Consider the following 21,342-nt stretch of genomic DNA (forward strand, 5'->3'; position numbering starts at 1 on the left):
TGCTTTACTCTAGAGCCACATTCACCCAATCACACTTAAAGATATGCACACATTCAACTTGAGGTTAAGTGCCTTGCTCAGGGGCACATCGACATATAGCACGAGGAAGCTGGAATTGAACCCACAACTTTTGGATTGCAAGACGTCTATTCCTTACTGAGCCACAGTTGCCTCTGTGGGAAGAAAAGTGTAACGGGTTGTGCTAGAGATACATGCTAACTGGATCTGAGTGTGGCTTCGCTGAGATCCAGTTAGCACGATGAAGCTGAGCAGCATTTTGATAAAATGCATCCAGTGGACCTGTCTCAAGAACCCCCTTTGTGGGTTCCTGCATTCAGTGGACTCAAATCTCTCGAGTTCATCTGTGGGGTGTAATGTAGTTTCTCCAGGACCTTCATCATGTGGGATGTCAGGGAAGTTTGGGTGAGTTTTCTTTGGTACCAGAACAAGGCAGGATGTCTTTCATGACACTAGAATCTTCTGGGTCAGGCTAAGGTGCTTCAGAATCACACAGAGCTGCTCCACACAGGGCTTCAGGACTCTGAGACAGACACCTTCTGGACCTTCAACCATGGTCTGGTTCACTCTCACCAGCTGCCTCTTCACCTGACTTCTAGAGAGAGAATGGCGGGAGGAGGAGCACCAGCATCTCCTGATCTGGCTGAAGACAAACACAACACTAAGATCATGTGGTTTGCGTGGAGATTAAGACAGCTGCAGCATTTCAAAAAATGGAAATTATTGGTTATTCATGTATTGAATATTGAATTCTGTGAAAAGTCATGATCCAAAATCATTAAATATAATTACAAATGTGCTTACATATCAAATAAGTTGAATTTTTACTATACATTCACTTGAAAACAGTGAATGTATGGTAACTATGGTCAAAATTAATATTAACTAACAGATAAATTTTTTCATTTCACAAAAATGATTTTATCTTGAGGTAAATCAAAGATATTTTTGTCACACCGAAATTTTAGCAATAAGCCCCAAATATGTTGCTTAGAATAATTAAATAAATAATTCTGGGTATGTTTACTTATTATCTGCTATAAACAGGATGTTACATAAAATGTTACAAAAAACATCAAGTAAATCATAATAAACATTCATAATGAATGAAAAAAAGTTAATCTAAAAGGAGCTCAAACAAGTTTTTAAATTGCTTTAAAACCAGAATGCTGTCAGATGCTCTCAGATTTTCTGTTAGATTGTTCCAAAGGTGAAGGCTGTTATAAATAAAATATGCCTCACTATGAATTTTGTTTTTCCACTTTATATATGAAGAGAAGGCCTCTGGGATAAAATGAGATCTGATAAGTTGTTGAGAAAAGGACAAAGTTCTGAAATGAACAGATAGCTTTTAAAGTAGGTATGAAGCGAGCCCCTTTGCTCGCTTTGCAGCTGAATTTTGAAGTAACTGTCGGAGCTGGGGTTTACAGCTGGAGTTAGAACATAACAATAATAAATTCTGACCTATAGGTTATAAAAGCACGTACCAGAGTCTGTGCATTGGACCGAGAGACGGAGAGAGTGATCTATCTGAAAATGGAGGATCTTAAGAGTGTTAATAGCCTCATTCCTCTCTGTGTGGAAGGTTTTATGCTGAAGAACATGGCGTATGCAGTGGATGAAAACTGGAAAGTTTTCCCAGTCATGAGTAGACAGGCGGGGCGTCGCCTCCACGCCTAACTGGACCACAGCACGGAGCAGAGAGGAGCTTCAATGATTATACCATTCGGGGAATAGTGACTCCTTTCTCCGGTAAGGACTTCCACTGTTGTATCTTCACCTTTTAAAACAGAAGTGTGTTAGATTTTACATCTGTGGAGAAACTGCAGCTTATGAATGTGTTTTTGTGTGAACCAGCTGTTCCATTTCCAGCAGCGATGTTTCAACATTAGCTGCTTATCAGTTTGGCTCCTCAAATATTGTGTTTTTAACTGGCAGGCTGGTTTAGGTATTGGATCTCTATGTCAAGCAGATTCCAGCTCTGGTAATGTTGCTAAAATGTAAATGAAGATTTTCCTGAAAACATAATGAGTTCGGTTTGTTTTACTCCCATAAAAAAGCTCCAGGATGTTACTTTGACAATGCCATGTGCATTTTGTTGGCTTGTTCACATGTATAGACAACATACACTGCTCAAAAAAATAAATAAAGGGAACACTCAAATAACACATCCTAGATCTGAATGAATGAAATATTCTCATTTAATACTTTGTTCTGTACAAAGTTGAATTTGCTGACAACAAAATCCCACGAAAATGATCAATGGAAATCACATTTATTAACCAATGGAGGCCTGGATTTGGAGTCACACACAAAATTAAAGTGGAAAAACACACTACAGGTTGATCCAACTTTGATGTAATGTCCTTAAAACAAGTCAAAATGAGGCTCAGTATTGTGTGTGGCCTCCATGAGTCTCTATGACCTCCCTACAACACCTGGGCATGCTCCTGATGAGACGGTGGATGATCTCCTGAGGGATCTCCTCCCAGACCTGGACTAAAGCATCCACCAACTCCTGGACAGTCTGTGGAGCAACATGACGTTGGTGGATGGAGCGAGACATGATGTTCCAGATGTGGTCAATCAGATTCAGGTCTGGGGAATGGGCGGGCCAGTCCATAGCTTCAATGTCTTCATCTTGCAGGAACTGCTGACACACTGCAGCCACATGAGGTCTAGCATTGTCCTGCATTAGGAGGAACACAGGGCCATCCGCACCAGCATATGGTCTCACAAGGGGTCTGAGGATCTCATCTCGGTACCTAATGGCAGTCAGGCTACCTCTGGCGAGTACATGGAGGGCCATGCGCCCTCCAAGGAAATGCCACCCCACATCATTACTGACCCACTGCCAAACTGGTCATGCTGAAGGATGTTGCAGGCAGCAGATCGCTCTCTACGGTGTCTCCAGACTCTGTCACGTCTGTCACATGTGCTCAGTGTGAACCTGCTTTCATCTGTGAAGAGCACAGGGCGCCAGTGGTGACTTTGCCAATCCTGGTGTTCTCTGGCAAATGCCAAGCGTCCTGCACGGTGTTGGGATGTGAGCACAACCCCCATTTGTGGACGTCGGGCCCTCAAACCATCCTCATGGAGTCAGTTTCTAACTGTTTGTGCAGACACATGCACATTTGTGGCCTGCTGGAGGTCATTTTGCACAACAGCTGTGAAATTGATTATCAATCAGTGTTGCTTCCTAAGTGGACAGTTTGATTTCACAGAAGTTTGATTCACTTGGAGTTATATTGTGTTAAGTGTTCCCTTTATTTTTTTGAGCAGTGTAATTAGGCCTCGCATCAAGCTAAATTGGTCACCAAACTCCTTTTCCATCCATCCATCAATCTGTCCATTTTCTATACCAAACTGGGTCGCGGGGGAGCTGGTGCCTATCTCCAGCAGTCTACGGGCGAGAGGCGGGGTACATCCTGGACAGGTCGCCAGTCCATCGCAGGGCAACAAAGAGGCACACAGGACAAACAACCATGCACACACCCATTCACACCTAAGGGCAATTTAGAGAGACCAGTTAACCTAACTGTGGGAGGAGTACCTGGAGAGAACCCACACAAGCACGGGGAGAACATGCAAACTCCATGCAGAAAGACCCCCAGCCAGGAGTCGAACCAAGGACCTTCTTGCTGCAAGGCAACAGTGCTAACTCCTTTGTCCTTTTCAAGGATTTCTAAAACAAAATCTAATCGTCGTGAGTCGTTTCTCAGCACCATTAAATATGAAACTATCAACATAGCGGCGTAATACCAGAGCTGTTAGACATTTCTGACTGAGAGCTCTGAAACCATAACCGTTGCAGCGTATTGTGTTTTTGTTTTGTTGAGGAATTGAGATAATATATTATGAATGCTGCCCTTGAGCCGCCCCATTCAAAGGAAATAACTGAACATTTCCATGTCAATGTAAATCAACGCTAAGAGGGTAAATGAAGATGTAAAGTGAGGTTGTATTAAATGATTTGAGGCCAGTGTCGATTAAATTAATCGGTTTGGCTTCCTGAATGTGTTGGACACACTGTGACTAACAATGCTGAAGGCCTGTAGGTCTTTGAATGACTTGGCTGTTCAGGACCTAATGTTAATAAGCATGTGTTGCCACTGTGACATCAGAAACGACAGTAACTAACAGTAGTGTTTTTCATTTAAATGCTTCCAGCATAGTCATGAAAAAGCTTGACTCTAGCTTGTGACTCTGTGATACATTTTGAGGAAAGACTTTTCACAGATTCTTTCAGGCACAGTCAATCTGGGCGAGTTTTAAGTTGTCCACGCAGACCATGGTCCTCAGTTGAATTTCTATCTCTGCGTTGGGAGAGAGTTGATACCTCGTGGGGTTTGTTGATCAGGGTGAGGAGTCGGTTTTTCTGTTTCTTTGTATCAAAGGGAGTCAGTTGAGGTGGTTTGGACAAATGTTAAGGATTCTTTCTGACATTTCACACCTGGAGGGAGCCTAAGGGGAGAACAAACGCCTACAGAGGGGTTTTATTTCCAGACTGGCTGAGGAAATAGAGCTCCTGCAGGGAGAGTTAGAGCAGATATCCAGGTGGTGCTATAAAAAAAGAATTTGCACCCTAACAGATTGCCTTTGTTTTTGCTTTTCTGTTTTCTTTTTTTGAAATGTGATAAGTAATAAACACTCCACATTGGATGGTTTTCAAACACGAACATCCTGTTTAAGGTCATGCACTTCTGCATGCTTCTGCAGGCCCGTTTATACCCACAAAAGCTTTACCGTTAGCAGTCGCACAGGGTGAAAGGAAGCGGGAACAAACTCAGTGTATGCGCTATAGCCAGCATAAAAACCACACGGCCTAAATTTCAGCATAGCTGCCTGAGCAGGTGAATGTAGCTCTAGAGCAGCTCTGGGTTTAGGTCTAGACTCAACCACACCAGACCTCCATGGCCTCAACTAACTCCTCTCGAATTCTTCTGGTGAAGGACTCCTTGTCTGGTGAAGCTCCAAAGTTTGTCTGAAGAAGTTACAATTTTTGGCTCTATATGGACATTTTTGTCTAATCCTTGGCAATAACAAGGACAATGACTTTAAAGCGCAAAACTGCCGACATCTGACCACGGTGAAGTTAGTTTTAGGTTGGATATTGGATATTCGTGCTCCACAGATTCAGCGGGGTCTTCCTCCCATTTGACCCGACAGGCAGTCTGATTATTGGCAGCTGCTCTCTGCCTGCTCCCTACTCCTGCAGACGCTGGTTCGCTAAAGGACTGTCAATAGATTTCCGATCCAAACGCTGTTTCATGGTGTCATGGTGGGATTGTTTGTGTGTTTTGAGAGAAATGTTGCGTCTAAACAGCTCATTTTATGTGTGAAATGGTTCTCTTTTGTCTCCTTTTCAAGTCCAGGTTGATTTGGATAACAGTGTTCTGTTTACAAATGAAATCATTTAAAAACTGTATTCTGTATTTACTTAGATTGTCTTTGTCTGATATTAATTTTCTTTTAATCTGAAACGTATAAAGGAGACAAATGTATTCCACAGTAGGTTTAGGGATCTACCCTCTGGCCTTTACCTTGACAACCCAGTCTGAGACAAGCTGTAAACGTTACTCAGTGCTTGATTTTGGGAAAGGTTAGTAGTGGCCAATGTGTCTTTTGCAGTTTAATGCTTTCGGATGCTTTAATAAAATGGGCATATATCAGTTTTTACCCTTTTCAAGTAGTTGCATTCATTTCCATGTCAGAAGTTGTACGCAGGTGAAAAGTTGGCAGTTGCAGTCACATGCCTTCTTTTTCATTTGGCTCAGACACTCAGGAAAAATATACTTGGTCTTAATGCTATAATTTGTAGCTAAACCCATGCAGGAGGAATGCTGGGTGAGTGTTATAATTGATTTATTAGTCTGCTGTGCTTTGTATTGAAGGAGAACAGATAAAAAGAGGGATGCACGGTGGTAGCACTGTTGCCTTGCAGCAAGAAGGTCCTGGGTTCGATTCCCGGCCGGGGGTCTTTCTGCATGGAGTTTGCATGTTCTCCCCGTGCATGCGTGGGTTCTCACCAGGTACTCCGGCTTCCTCCCTCTCTCTAAATTGCCCTCAGGTGTATGAATGAGTGTGTGCATGGTTGTTTGTGTGTTGCCCTGTGATGGACTGGCAACCTGTCCAGGGTGTACCCTGCCTCTCGCCCATAGACTGCTGGAGATAGTCACCAGCTCCCCCACGACCCACTATGGAATAAGCGGTAGAAAATGACTGACTGACAAATAAAAAGAAAACAAAAACACAAAAAACAAATTTTTTTGCCCTAGATATCATCTTAACATTGACAGCTGTCATCCTTTTGATGGTCTGGCTGCTGACTTGACCACAGCTATCCGCCGCCTGGATCTCTGGGGAAAGTAAGTGTGTTCCCTTAATTTTTTTAATTTATTCCAAATAAGCTGCTACACATCAGTTTGACAAAGTCCCATCAGATAGGTATTTTACAATATCAAAATGACCAGACGGAGATTTATTTATATTATTAAAGTCATAATTTGTAGGTTTTCAGTCAAAATATGATAAAATGTGGCCTATAAAATGATATTGGTGTTACTCTGGAAAAATAACCGGAGTCACATTCTCAATTTATTATAAGAATGTTTTCTAAGTTATGATAAAATATTGTTACAATTTCCAGGTCAATGTTTTTGATAGAGCAGATCATAAAAGGTTTTTATGTTCAGCATCTACAGTTGGACTCATTCATCTTCCCTTCCCCCCTATTTGCGATCATTTTGGACCATGTTGTCCAACATGCGCAATGAAATTAGTTTTCCACACAACTCCGCTGAGGCAGAACTTAATTAAATCATGTGAATGTCATATTAGTAATACATGAGATGTTCAAAGTGGGGCTTGTTTTCGCTGCATGAGACATGCTGTAGACTAGTCATAAAAAGCACAGCTTCACCCTGTGCTAAGTCAACATCAGTTTTAAAGGGTTTTAGAAAAGCACTATTACACCAATCTTCTTTAATATTTATGTGTCTAAACTGCTGAGATATCTTTCATGCTGAACAAAAACCTCCTGAATGTCCTGAGCCATTTCATCTGTTTACCCCCAAATAAAACTGCAGGTGCCACAGAAACATAAAACACATCACTTCCTGTGCTTTGTGGCAGAGCTTTCATACCTGGGAGTGACCTATAGCATCAAGCACTGAGCTGTTTTAAAACAGCAAAACGTTAAAAGCAGGAAATCGCCTGAATCACTCTTGTGTTAAATCACTCAGCAACAGCGAGGAGCAAAAGTGCCATGAACTAAGATGAAATCTTTGTGTGCTATGGCCACGAGGACTGCCATTTCTCAGGAAATGTTGCAGGCTGTGACTTTGAGTTGGCCACATACAACCCTCTGGAGGCTGTGCTCGATCGTATAACATTGGGTAATATTGCTGCTAGCAGTGAGGGAGCTGTTCACTTCAGTGCTTGTTGACTTCTTGAACATTTGGTACTGTACTTGGAGAAAAGAAATATAGGCGGTAGGTGGGATTGTATTTGTTTTATTGAATAGTTTCTTCACATTAGTCCAGCTGAGTTCTTACAAATTTTGCTTAGAAACTATTAATGTAACGATGGCAAATAACGTAAAACATCCCAATAATAAATACATTTAGGCTGTTTTTAGGTGTCAGAAAGCAGGGGCGTCTAAAGTGTGGCACGCTTCCAAACGGACTCTGGTGCGGTTCGCTTAGGGTCTGAATACAAACCGGCCCCGATCCGAACCAACTACAAAAAGCGTACGTTTCTTTGGACATAAAAAGCCACCGTAGCCGGTAGCGAAGGTGTGTGTTGTAAGGTAATCATACCTGATTAGCTGTGTGTTGCTTAGCAACACTACTGGCTTGTTGCAGGTAGAGAACGTCGGCGTTCAGCACGCATTCTCCGACGTGGTTCCAACATAAATGAAACGTCTTAAAGTCTGTGTTGAATGAGCTGCTCTTCAGTCTCACAATAATATTGCAGCTGTAATAAAGACATAAATATGCAGAACAGAGGAGCTGCACGCAGCACGTTTACAGATGTTTTCCTAAATTTCCGGGTCTGTGCTCTGTCCCGCCCCCGTCATTTCTGTCCAATGGGAGCCATGATTGTCACCCGCGTGGCTTTGTTTACAAGTAATAGTTCACTTGCAAAAAGTACAATGTGAAAACAAACCACGCCAAATGAAAAAAATAAAGTTAGTTTTTGGTCCGGACCAAACAAACGGACCAAAGGACTTTCCTGGTGTGAATACATCCTTAAAGTTTATAAGTGACAAATTAAAACTATTTCTTTGTATTTAAGAAGTCAGGCTTATGTTCATTTTATTTGAAAATTGTTTTTACTTCCACAGGTTAAAAACCCCAAAATAAAATGTTTGAGTAAATTTTGTTTGTTTATTTACTTTTGGCTTGGGGCACTACTAAAATAAATTTAGTGATGTCATAACTAGCCAGTATTGTAATACAGTTGTTGAACCAACATTATTTTATTTTGACAAAAGTTAGAAAGTTATGATTTTATGGGCTGGGTCTCACGTTATTGTAATATAACAAAAATTCTCAGAAAAGGTAATAGAAGTCTAAGACATTTTCTAACTGCTTACCATACTTGCCATCTTGCCCCATTTGCTCTCATCAAGTCAGCATCCTCAGCTTCACACATCTGCCTTGATGTCATTTTCACAACGGGCGCCAGTGGGCGGCAGGGGAGATCTACAGTCGGTTCCTCTCGGCCACCTTAGGGCAATTAAATCCTTGGCAACAGTAAACTCTGCGAGTAGTTTCTATCTCAGGTTCAACTCCTCAGTGAGGAGTTCTCATTCTGGGTCAAGTCAGTGGATCCTCTGCCCAGAGGAAGTAGCAATAAAGTGCTTTACCAGCATCGGTATCGTAAGGCAAACCAATAGTTTGTCCTTGCGGTTGATGCTACAGGCAGAACTTTGTGTGCTGCTGAGCAATGTTTTTGATCCCACTTAGCCAATTACTTGTAAAACCTTGAACGGAGTTTTCTTCTTGTGCTATTTTTGGGATGAATTAACTGGGCTGAGCTAAAACATAGGAAACTGCTGAGTGAATTATTTAAGTTGAAGTACTGATTGGTGGTGTTGTTTTTCAAAACTGTCCAGGACCTCTGAGGCTCCATCATGCAAGGTGTTCTTGGTGAAATCTAGAAGATTTCTCCAAGACCCCGTGGAGACCATTCATGCTCTGGTGGATTTTTATTGTTGGGCGTTGTCTTAGTGTGAAGAGGACCTTAAATTAGAAGCAATAAATCCTTTTAAGTTTTAAAAAGGCGGCCGGCCTTGTCTGCTGACCTCTCAGGTTTGAACAAGCTTCATAATTACTTTTTTGGGTCAAGAGTTTGTTAGTTTTGAAGAAAGTAGATATGGGCTTAGTTCTTGGCGTGCAATAACTTTTAGATGTTAAAAATGTTCTGTTTCTTTAATGATTTGTTGATTTGGTTTCCCTGCTGTCTAGTTAAAGCAGAGACTCTACAGACTGCCTTTTTATGAGATCCTCTTGGTGTTAAACAACATGAGAGGGTTGTCAGGCCATAGTGATGTGGAGTTGGTATGTTTTTATTCAAATCTCAACAATCTGCTCTAGAGCCAAAGCATAACTAAGGCTGGAGCTGAATTAGCTTAACATTCAAGGGCTGGTAAACGTTTTTCGAGCTCCCCTGTGAGTTGCTGCTGCCCTTGCTTATTTCTACCTATATGCGCTAATAAAACTCCCTCCTTCCCTCAAAGGGTTTCCTGTCAAAACAGGAAACAGAAAAACTGGTGCCTGTCTTTATTTTGTGTAGGTTGGATTACTGGTTGGATTACTGGTTGGATTACTGCAACAGTCTCTTTACTGGTCTGTAGAAATAATCCATCTGGCAGCTGCAGCTCATTCAAAATGCTGCAGCCAGTGTCCTGACCAACACCAGGAAATGGATCAGTTCACTGCACTGGATCTCTGTTTGTCAAAGAGTAGATTTTAAAACTGTGCTATTGGTCTATAAAGCAGTGAATGGTTTAGGGATGAAATATATTTCAGAGTTGCTTGTTGGATGTGAACCTTGTTAGACCCCTCAGGTCTCCAGAGACCCGCTTATGTTCCCAGGTTTAGAAGTAAACAAGTGGAGGCAGCATTAAGTTTTTACACTTCATTCTGAAGTTGGATTTAAATTAGACTTAAATATATGTTTCAGCATATTTGATGCAAGACTTTTAAGTGCTTGACATATGAAGCGATTTACAGCGATTTCTTAAAGGTCCTATAAAGCACTTTGATTACCTTGTTAATGAATGATGCTCCATAAATAAACTTGTCCTTTTCTTTCCTTTCCTCACTTGTGTCCTTGCTCCCTTCCAACTTTTCTATTGCCCATCTTTCTCTTTTGTTTGTATCTTGTTTCCATGGTGTCTTTCGTCTTTCCTTGTGTCCTACCTCCTTTCCCTTTGTCCTTTCTTGTTTTACCTAACTTTCCTGTGTCCTAGGTTCTTCCTTTTCCTCTGCTATTCCTTCCTTCACTTATTGTGTTTTTCATTCCTCACAATTGTCTTCATTTCCTTTATCATCCTTCCTTCTTTCTTTGCTTTCTTCTGTCCTTGTGTATTTCCTTATGTGCGTCTACTTAATTTTCTTTTGTCCTTGGTTCTTTCTTTCCTTCCCTACTTCCTTCCTTCCTTTCCTGCCTGCAGTTTGTTGTTTCCACAGGATCCATTCATAAGTCCTGCTCATTGCCATAAAAACACAATCAATGTTTGTGTTTTTATATTTTAAAAGGGAATGAATGACTGAGAATTCTGGGAAATGGAGTCTAGATTCTTGTGGAATTCTTAAATAAACAATGTGTAGTGATCCTGTAAAACTTAGGTTATAGTATAGATTATATGACAAATTTAATTGAGGACCTCTTTATTTGTCTCCGGTTTAAAGATATTTCTCACCTAATAGATTTCTAGCACCAACGTTTCGCCTTTACTCTTCAGTTGCTACTCTTCCAGGGAAGCTGGCAGCAGATGAAACCCACACGGTTGCTCTCATGTACCATAACGCCCACACAAGATCTCTGCAGCACGTTGGCAGGAACTTTCGTCTTTTTTTTCTGCTCTGAATGTTCATTTGAACTCACCTCTCTGAGCCTTCAGGTGCTGCTTTAGACCTCGCTGCCGTTCAGGTGTGACGCAACCTGCAGTACGAGGGTACATTCACCAAAATATAGTGATGTTTTCAACCTTAAACTAGTTTTAGCTTCTACCTCAGAGGATCTGTTTGTGCATTTTCTTCCATGGTGTATTTAAGTGACTTTATTTTTACATATTGGTGTTGTAACTTAGATATGCATGACTAGCATTAATAATTGTTTATCTAGATATGCCAGTTCTTAGCAACGAGGAGGTAGAATATTTAGGAATCTTTAAAATGTAGAAGAATAACTAATGTAGGATGTAATGTAGGCATATTTGGGCTTTTATTTTATTTAGGAACAGGATGCAACTACTACTTCAGGCAATGATTAGTCAGATTTATTCTGTTTGTTGGATCTGGGGAGTAAAAATATTCCCTTGACTCTTAACCTTTAGTTAGTACCCAGCAGCAACTGGCACTCACATGCACCTTATCACACCTTGAATAAGCCCAACAGCTCAAATCTATGAAACAGCTTATGGTAAATAAACAGAATAACATTCAGTGTTTCTGCCAAGGACTTCTGGGCAGATGGATGCACCAACAGCATGCAGCCTGTAGCCATTAGTTCACAGGTGCTGTATTATTGTTGAATGGCCTTTTTACAATTTTTGCAAAACCTCAGCTAAGTTTTCTATACTGTAGTGATGCTGTTTACTCTAGCGGATCTGTTGGCTACTTTTTGCAATATCTGTTAAAACAATTAGTATTAATTTCACTTGAGGAAACTTTCCCTATCTTCTTGTGTCATTGAAAAAAAGGCTAATTTCAATATATTTTAGAAATACAAATCTGAGAATGTGACACGCCCCCTGCAGTTACAGCAGCAAGTCTTTTAGGAGAAGTCTCCTAAAAAGATGCAGTGTTTGGCGACCAGCTCAAGCTGAGGCAGATTGGATGGAGATCTATTTTCAAGTTTTGACAAAGGTTCTCAATTAGACTTAGGTCTTTACTTTGACTGGGTAATTCTAAGACATGAATATGATTTGATGTAAACCTTTCCATTGTAGCCCTGGCTCTATGTTTAGGGTCGTAATCCTGCTGGAAGGCAAATCTTTGCCCCAGTCTCAGGTCTTCTGCAGCTTCTAACAGGTTTCCTTCCAGAAAAATCCCGTATTTAGGTCCATCAATCTTCCCATCCACTCTAACCAGCTTCCTTGTCCCAGCTTAGAAAAGCCTCCCCCCCAGCATGATGCTACCACCACCATGTTTTACAGTGGGGTTGCTACATTCAGGGTGATGTGGATAGTTACATTTTTACATGTACATTAAATTTCAACTTTATCCAATAGTAGTAGCTTCTCCCACGTTCGCTATGGTTACTAGTTAGACAAAAATGGACTCTATTTACCAATTAGTGGACTTCTTAGGGCAATTGCTTAAATCAGATTTTATTTAAGGGTCAGTCGAAGTAAAAATGTATCAAGATTGTTTTTGTAAAATGTTTACCCTATAACCCCTGTTCCTTCCACTTTACAATTCTGCACTACTCTCTAATCACATAAAACCCATTAACAAAATGTGAGATGTTCAAGGGGTATAAATACTTTTGCAAGGAACTGCATGTGTTTTATCATGAATAATCAGTTGTAAAAGTGCTTGCAGTGTGCCGCATGTTGATAGAACAGATTCTCTAATGAATGCTTGAGGGTTAAATAAGAAGAAATTAATGAAGGAGCTGAGAACTGGCTTGCTGCCTGTGCATCTGTCTTTAAAATTGATAGAAAGGTAATTGCTTGCATGCTGCAGGGGGATCAGACTGTCGGGAGTCACTGCATTGTTATCCTGCAGCGATTTTAAACTGCCTGCAGAGGGCAATGCAGCCCCAGTGCTGGCAATATCTGGACACCAACAGGAGACTCGGCAGTCATCTACACTAAATGGCATTTTTCAGTTTAATTCTAAGGTCAGCTAAGCTTCTGACTGAAGCCTGTTGACAATAAAAGAAATAAAACGTTGCTCAGCTGAGGCTAAATCCATGTTGCTCAGCAAAGAATTGAAAGCTGGCTTTTAACTAAACGACATCAAGGTTTCATGTGATTATTAACTCATGTAATGTTGCACTAAATGACAAGAGAAAAGATGGTTCATGACAGCAGAGGAACATCTGAAGATGTAACATACATTAACTTTATTAAAGAACAGAAATATTGGCAGCAAATTCAGCTCTTCCAGATGTTAGAATGGGTCGCAAGCTATCATTAGGTTTCTGAATCGTTTTACCTAGTCTGAGGAAATGTGAGCTTTTAGCTGGAACACCATTCGTTAAAACTCTTTGCAAACGTATTTGATTTTAATCCAGCTTGAAGTCAAATTCTGAAGTATTTAACAATAAAATGCATTTTATTTTATTCATATACATATTCACATATTGTCTTATTATGATTTTAGAGTAATGTCTCTATATTGTAAGTCTTTTTGAGGGTTGTTAGGGAACTTCTTCCACAGCAACAAGTGCCCCAGCTGGGTCTGGTAAATAAGGAAAAGATGAATCTGTGGGAGACTAGCTCATTCCCACTGTTAGGTGTGGTGGTGGATCTGTGATGCTGTGGGCCTGTTTCTCTTCCAAAGAATTTTGGGACCTTGTTGGCAGTGAACCTCTTATTTTCAGTTTCACCCTGAATGAGTGTCCTGTTTCTTGTGCCCCCCTGCATGCTGACATGAGAGGGTTCCTCTGTGTGTTTTCCAACGTTTGACAGGATTTCCTGCATTTCGATTGGTTTTCAAGAGGCATGGTTGTGTTTGCTGTCCACGTAGGGTGAAGAGCAGCTTCATCTGTGACATCTTTTCTTTCTTTAGCATGCGTGCCTCAGCACTTTATTTATCTTTGATCGTTACTGTGGACGGGGAAAAATACAGCGATAATATGGACACATCGCAGTGCTAGAGGAGCAGCTGGTAGCCAAAGTGAGCTGCATGTTCAGATGGAGCTGCAAGGAATTTTCCATCAGTAAATATTCTGAGGTAAAATTCACCCCAAAAGTAAAACGATTTTTAATATTATATTACATCTGCTTGTTGTGTGGTTTGTCATGTTATCTGAACAAACATGAAGAACAAATGAACATTAACTGTTCTTTAAATAAATATTCAGCGCACTGCATTCAAGCATATCAAAGGAAAGTTTAGTGGAAGGAAAACGTATGATAGACTAAGGTGCACAAAAAATAAACATATATGGATAACCACATCCATTCAAGAACTTCATAAGAACATCAAGAGCTAGTATGCAGACTAATCCTACACATGGGCTACAAATGTTGCTTTTTTAAAGACTTTTTTTGTGTCAAGCGACTCCTGAATCAGAGACGACATCCAAAGCATCTAGCCTAAGTTAAGGAGAAAAAGAACTCGAAGAATCTCTTTTTAGATGAACGACAGGTTTGCATTTCATTTTGAAATCAAAGTTCCAGTGTCTAGTGGTAGAGTGCAGAGACCCAGGGTCCACGTTGCTTGATGTCCAGTGTGAGTGATGATTTGCGGTGCCGTGTCATCTGCTGGTGTTGGTCCGTTGTGTTACCTGACCCGGAGAGAATCTATGGAGTATTGTCGAGAGAAGGATGAGAGACATCAGACCCAATAATGCAGATGAAGACCACTATCAAAGCAATGTGGGCTTCCTTTACACCTTAGCAGAACCACAGACTGCTCGCCTCCATGCCATGCCGCATTGATGCAGTAATTCATGCAAAAGGAGCCCCAACCAAGTACTGAGTGCATAGAAATTAATATAATTTCAGAAGCCTGACATTTCTGTTTTACCAATTAGCATAAAAACGACTTGTTCTGTACTATTTTAAATTGTTTGACCAGGTTCAGTACAATAACTTTAACAAAAAGATCAGAAAATATAAAACCTTATCATTTCTATTATTTCTACTTGTGTTTAAAAGCGTAGCTTACAATGTGTGTTTAGTTTTTGTTAGACATTAAAATTTTAGCAAGTTACATCTAATTTCAGCATAAATAATTTGGGTTTGCTACAAAATCTTAAACTAAAATATATTGATTTATATAATAAACGTAATTGTGTAAAATCTAAATATTTGTGAAGCTGTGGGGCTTGAAGCTGGTTTATGAAATGACACCATCTTGACTTATTTTGAAGTAGCTTAATGCTTTAAAACCTCTGTTTAAAAAGCACAAAATCAAACAAACTAACATGGTTTTAGCTGTTAATGGTTCTGATAAGTATGAATAAAAAACATTAGTTTATATGCTGTAAATTCTAACTTTGTGTGTGTGTGTGTGTGTGTGTGTGTGTGTGTGTGTGTGTGTGTGTGTGTGTGTGTGTGGGGCAGCATATGTTAGACTTCTTGGCATAAATAAGCATACAAACAATTGGCTGCACTGGAAATGTCTGGTTGAATTGAGACTAAAGGTAAATTGTTCCTCCTCTTCTTGGCAAACATTATCCTCCTGCTGCAGTGCATAACTACATGCATTTGTATACAAAAAGTTATTTAAATTCACAAAAGTCACAAGTCGAACCACTTTTGGTTCGACCTGGAAACCATTATTACATTTTTTATGACCTTAATGGTTAAAACAAAGATAAGATAAAAAACAGCTTCGGTACAGATTTACAGTTGTCTTTAGCTTTCTAATAATCTTAGTTTTAAAATAATAATTTGTCTGAGATCATCACAACAGTAAAATTTGTTTCAATTTAATGTGATATTAAACTTTAACAGGAATTTACTGCCGGCATAAAGCTTTATGTTTAAAAGGGACCTTTTTCATGGGCGATCTGTTGTGACCCAGAGTATTACATAACTGAGTCAGTTTCTTCATTTAGGATTTGACTTTGAGGTGATTAACTTCTGACACCAATCTTGATCTGGGTCTAGTATATTTTTATCCAGCTTTAATGAGGGCACTCAGTCCCTGATTGCCCTTCTTCAGACTGCCACTTCAATATTTTCCAGGAAACATTCAAGTCATAGTTCTGCATACTGGATGAAGAGATAATATGTGTCAGTTTGCCTTTATTTCTATATTTTAATGCATGTTCCGATCTAAGATACTGTATCTTTTAGCTGTCTCCTTTATGATGCATCTCTTTAGTGTCATCTTATCAATCAACTCTATTATTCCCTTACTATAAAAAGAAAACATTCCTTAACTGTTTCGTTTTCATCGCTGTTTGTCTCTTTTGGACTTTTGGGAGATCTTGTTCTGATGAAATGATCGGAAAATACGTTTTCCCTTCATTGGAAATAGTTTTATATCCCACAGCGACAGAGCAGGACCTTTCCCTGTGCTGTTTATAAAATGCATTTTTATCAAACTCGGAGACCTCAAGGTGAAAACTGTAGACTCCAAACAGGTCAGTAGGGGTGCCTTAGTGAGATTAACTTAATCCTGAGCACTGCCCTTTAATAAATTAAACTTGGAGTTGTTGGAGATGTTGCTCTTTCTTTTTGGCCTAAAAAGAACCCATCATGTTTGAGGGTCTTCTCATTGGGGAACAGGCTTCAGCCGCTGCCTGTTGTGGGGATCCGGTGGTAGAAACGGACAACAAACTGAGCATGACATAAATACATTTAGTAACTATTTGGATGGGAGTTCACATGTTCACACGAGTCTCATCTGCTCCAGCTTTTCGTCAAGTTAAGACTCCGATGTGTGGAAAATGAGGACAGAATCACACAGTTTGATGTAGAAAAACATGAAATGTCGTTCAATTTGGGCATTTGAAGTGTCATAAAAGTGGAGGCATTTCCAAGTCACCCTGTCCTCTGGAAATAAGACTTGGAAGTGTTGTTTGAACCTTGCAGCATCTTTGTAAAACCTCGTTGAAGCAGAGAAAAACATCCAGAGCTGTCAAAAAACAAACAAAATCACCCTTATTAGTGAGCGACTGAGATCCAACACAATCGTAAACCTGCTGTGGATCATTTCAAACCATAAGCTGAATGGATGTGGAGCATCTGTGACCAGCAATTTTCAAATCTTGCCACAGATTTAGGTCTGGAGGTAAAATGGTTTGCAAAATTGCTTGAATGTATAAAGTTATAGTTCTAGTAATGTTTGTCATAATCTGTTGGTTTCTGTTTATGGGTTCAAAACAAAGACAAAGTTGGATTCTGACAGCATCATGCTAAACAGTCGCGAAAAGAAAGTTTTCCACGTTCATTGTAGGAAAAGATCTGCATTCAGATGCTTTAGTTTGTTTATTTTAGTGCAGTTACATTCATCTAGACGACCTTTTCCACCACATCCAACTTCTATTCCCGTTTGACAGAGTTACCAATGGAGTACCACAGGGCTCAGTGCTTGGGCCAGTTCTCTTAGTAACTGTTTTATTAACTTTCATATGAAAAATTGTCTACTTTTTATTTACCAAAATACTTGTAGATATCTGACAGGAAGATTCTGAAGATCTTAACAAAAGCATTCAGTTAATCCCAATAAATTTTAGTTATTTTTCTATTAAACTGTTGAAATTAAAATATTTTCAAGGTTTTTAGGCGTTTTAAGACTAAGCAAGATTTCTAGTCTATATTCTGAGAAATAATTAAAAAAAATTGGATAAAAATAAAATAAATTTATAGGAATATTAACTGTTTCATACTATAAGTATTAAATCTGTTGTTTTAATGTTCCAGTGCCGTTGGACTTTCAGTGAAGCAAAAATGTAATTTCACCAGATCAGATAGATCTTCAGACCTAATCATGGATTTAAATTTGACCTTATATTTTATGTTTTGCTCCCTTTTTGCCATGTGTTTGTCTATTAATTTCAGATCATAACCCAGACCTTTATATTAATGCCAACGCACTGAGACCATTTTTATGGCGATCAGCTTTTTAATTGCCATGCATTTTGCAAGCTAAGAGTAAAGGGTTTTCATTGCAACATGTCATTAAGCTCTGTTGCCCCTTGTGACTCAAGGGTGTCATCACACCTGAAAGCTGTTTTTTTGTTTATTTTGAAGGCAGATCCTTTGATTTATTATGTATTTATGGGAAAAGTATTAAAGTGAGTATTACGGTATGTCAAAAATATATTAGTGGGCTCAAATTGGTCTGTAGAGGTAGTATATGCAAATCTCCTTCTCAGTTTGAGTGTAGCTTCGTCCTCTGCAGCAAAATCTATCATAAAGCAACATCTCTCAAACAATTAGTAGTTTAACAGCACAATGAAATTTAGCTTCTCATTCTTCTCAAGGACAGTAACTTTGTGAGCTGGCACTTGCAGGAGAGTTGCATAATGTAGCAGCTAGAAAGCCTCACGCTGGCTCATCAGACTCGGGCTTGATTCCACAAAAGCAATTTGCATGTGTTGGTGGAGATAAATTCAGCTAATGTAAATGAAGAATCTGCCCTATAACATAGTTTGAACTGAATCCCTCACAGGCCACTGGCCTTATCTGCAAAGACACTGTATTAATGAGTGCCTTTTCTGACCCAACAGTGCCATTACAAGCTGTTAATACCTGTTGAGAACAATAAACTAATGCATCAAATACACTCTACGGTTAGTCAGTCCACTTTCCTCAATGTATTTCTTGGGTAGTACAGTAGCACAGCTGATAAGCACACAATGCAAAGGCTTTATTGAGGTCAGTGAGATTGAAAAGAGGAGGTTAACAAATGGAGATGCAGAGAGGCAGCAAAGGATGAGGATTGGATGGAGAATAAGAAAAACAGATAACGGATAATGAGGTGTTCGTGGGGAGGAGTGATAGAGAAAAGAGCAAAAAAGGTGCAAATAACTGGTGAATGGAGTTTAAAGAAGAGACAAGAGATAAAGGTGAAAAAGAGCAGGGGATGGCTGTGCTATCTCTGGCCTGGCTCAGCGAAACAGCGGTTGAGAGTGTGAGAGAGGACAAACCGGAGTCACACCGTGGGAGTAACAGGATTGTGAGAAAGCTCGACATGGATGAAGCCGCTGGCCTTTGACAGGATGGAAAGGTGTGATGGGAGCTCCGAGGAACATGAAGGCCAGCAATGAGGCAATGAGAGGAAACTGGAGGAAGGGGGTGGGGGAAGGTTTGAATGACGGATTAGGAATAAAAAAACTGTCCTAACTTCTAGCAAAAATTGCCAATCTGCGTCAGCTCAAACTTTCAAATGACAGGTGATTGACGAGTGGTCTTCTGGGCAGAAATGCCAGAAATCTGCTTTTCACCCGACTGGATAAACATGTTGCTCGACAGACTGCTGTTGATTTTATCTTGGGAGCCCGTGTTTAATAAATGGCTCCAAGAGGAATGAATGAAGGCCATTAAACACATTACTTTTTAGTTGATTTTTGGGATGGAAAATATCTATTTTACAGCTACATTTAAATAAATTAAATTATTGTGAAAAAGTCAAAAACAATGTATCCCTTAATTCAGTATGTGAAACTAGTATATTATATAGATTCATTACACACAGAGTGGGATATTTAAAGCCTTTATCTCTTAAATTTGAATATTACACCAGATCAATAAAAAAGGATTTTTAAATAGAAATGTCTGAAAAGTGGGTGTATTTCTATGCACTCAGTACTTGGTTGGGGCTCATTTTGCATGAATTGCTGCATCAGTGCTGTGTGACATGAAGGACATCAGCCTGTGGTTCTGTTGAGTTGTAATGGAAGCCCAAGTTGCTTTAATAGTAGCCTTCAGCTCATCTGCATTATTGGTTCTGGTGTCTCTCATCTTCCTCTTAACAACGGCCCATATATTCTCTATGGGGTTCAGGTCAGGTCAATTTCTTGACCAATCAAGAACAGGAATACCATGGTCATTCAAGCGTCTTTTGGTACCTTTGGCAGTGTGCGCCGGTACCAAGTCCTGCTAGAAAATGAAATCAGCATCTCCATAAAGCTGTCAGTGCAAGGAAGCGTGAAGTGGTCTATAATGTCCTGGTAGATGGTTGCGTTGACTGTGGACTTCAGAAAACCCAGTGGACCAGAACCAGCAGATGACATGGCACCCCGAACCATCACTGGACTTTATACTGGGCTTCAAGCGACGTGGATTCTGTATTTCTCCACTGTTCCTCCAGACTCTGGGACCTTGATTTCCAAAGGAAATGGAGAATTTACTTTAATCTAAAAACAGGACTCTGGACTGCGGATCAACAGTCCAGTTCTGCTTCTCCTAAGACGCTTGTAGCACATGTGTAGGATTCGTCTGTGTGTAGTGGCTCTATATGCTCTGACTCCAGCCTCAGTCTACTCCTTGTGATGCTCCCATAAATTCTTAAACGGATTTTGCTTGACAATCCTCTCAAGGCTGCAGTTATCCCCGGTGCTGGTGATTTTGGGTTTTCATTATCTGTAAGTCATAATAATCAAAATTACAAGAAATAAACGATTAAAATATTTTACGCTATGTATAATGAATCTATATAAAACAAGTTTCAAACGAGTAACAAATGATACTGAACTTTTTCACAATATTCTAGTTGTTTGAGATGTACCTGTAATATTTTGGTAAATAGTCAAGTAAACATAGTGTGTAAAAAGATCTGCATTCAGGTGCTTTATCCAACTTACAGTCTATTCCAGTTTGTTCAAGTGAATGACATATCTTCTCTACACACCAGAGTTACTTATGGAGTACCACAGGGCTCAGTGCTTGGCCTACTTCTCTTGATGTGCTTCCCCTTGGTAAAAAAACACTTTTGTTGTTCGGCAGAACTTAAACTTGTGTTGAAGACTTAAAAACCTGGATGACTTCTAATATTCTGCTTTTAAGTTCATACCAAACAGACGTCGTCTAAAAGAACAAACGTTTTGGTCAGGCACTTACTCTGGACGGTATTAACTTGGCATCAAGAAGTTTGTGGTTATCTAAGATCTCAGTCACTTAGTCCTCAGTTCAGGATCCTAAACATATCTGTTTATTCTTTGCCATTAGGCACAAATTTGGATTTTGTTGGAAAACATTATGGCTTGCCTTAAAACAGATCATCAAACGTTTAGCAAATGTCTTTAGAAGTAGATCACGGCCATATATCTAAACACGAATTTCTACTATTTCTGGTGTTTTCTGCAGTGGTAGAGAATTACAGCCATCCCATCATTTTATTATCTAAATATAACCTTTTATGCATTGATTGAAGCCTTATGGTCTGTTGTTCTGTCGCATTTAATCTTGTACAACTCAATAACGCACGCCCATCTTTTTCTCGCCGGATGATGGTGTCT

General features: G+C 39.8%; 1 protein-coding gene across 2 annotated transcripts in view; it reads left to right on the forward strand.

The window, feature by feature from the left end:
- Positions 1–21,342, forward strand: part of LOC124861374 (neural cell adhesion molecule 2-like) — a 715,631-nt gene that overhangs the window by 1,251 nt on the left and 693,038 nt on the right. For both annotated transcript variants that reach the window (XM_047355064.1, XM_047355063.1), the window contains exons 2-3: positions 1,604–1,770; positions 6,297–6,386. The gene's annotated coding sequence lies outside the window, so the exon portion shown is untranslated. The remainder of the gene's footprint in view (positions 1–1,603; positions 1,771–6,296; positions 6,387–21,342) is intronic.

This window comes from Girardinichthys multiradiatus, chromosome 24, assembly GCF_021462225.1.
Source record: "Girardinichthys multiradiatus isolate DD_20200921_A chromosome 24, DD_fGirMul_XY1, whole genome shotgun sequence".
In the NCBI taxonomy this organism is placed as follows: domain Eukaryota; kingdom Metazoa; phylum Chordata; class Actinopteri; order Cyprinodontiformes; family Goodeidae; genus Girardinichthys; species Girardinichthys multiradiatus.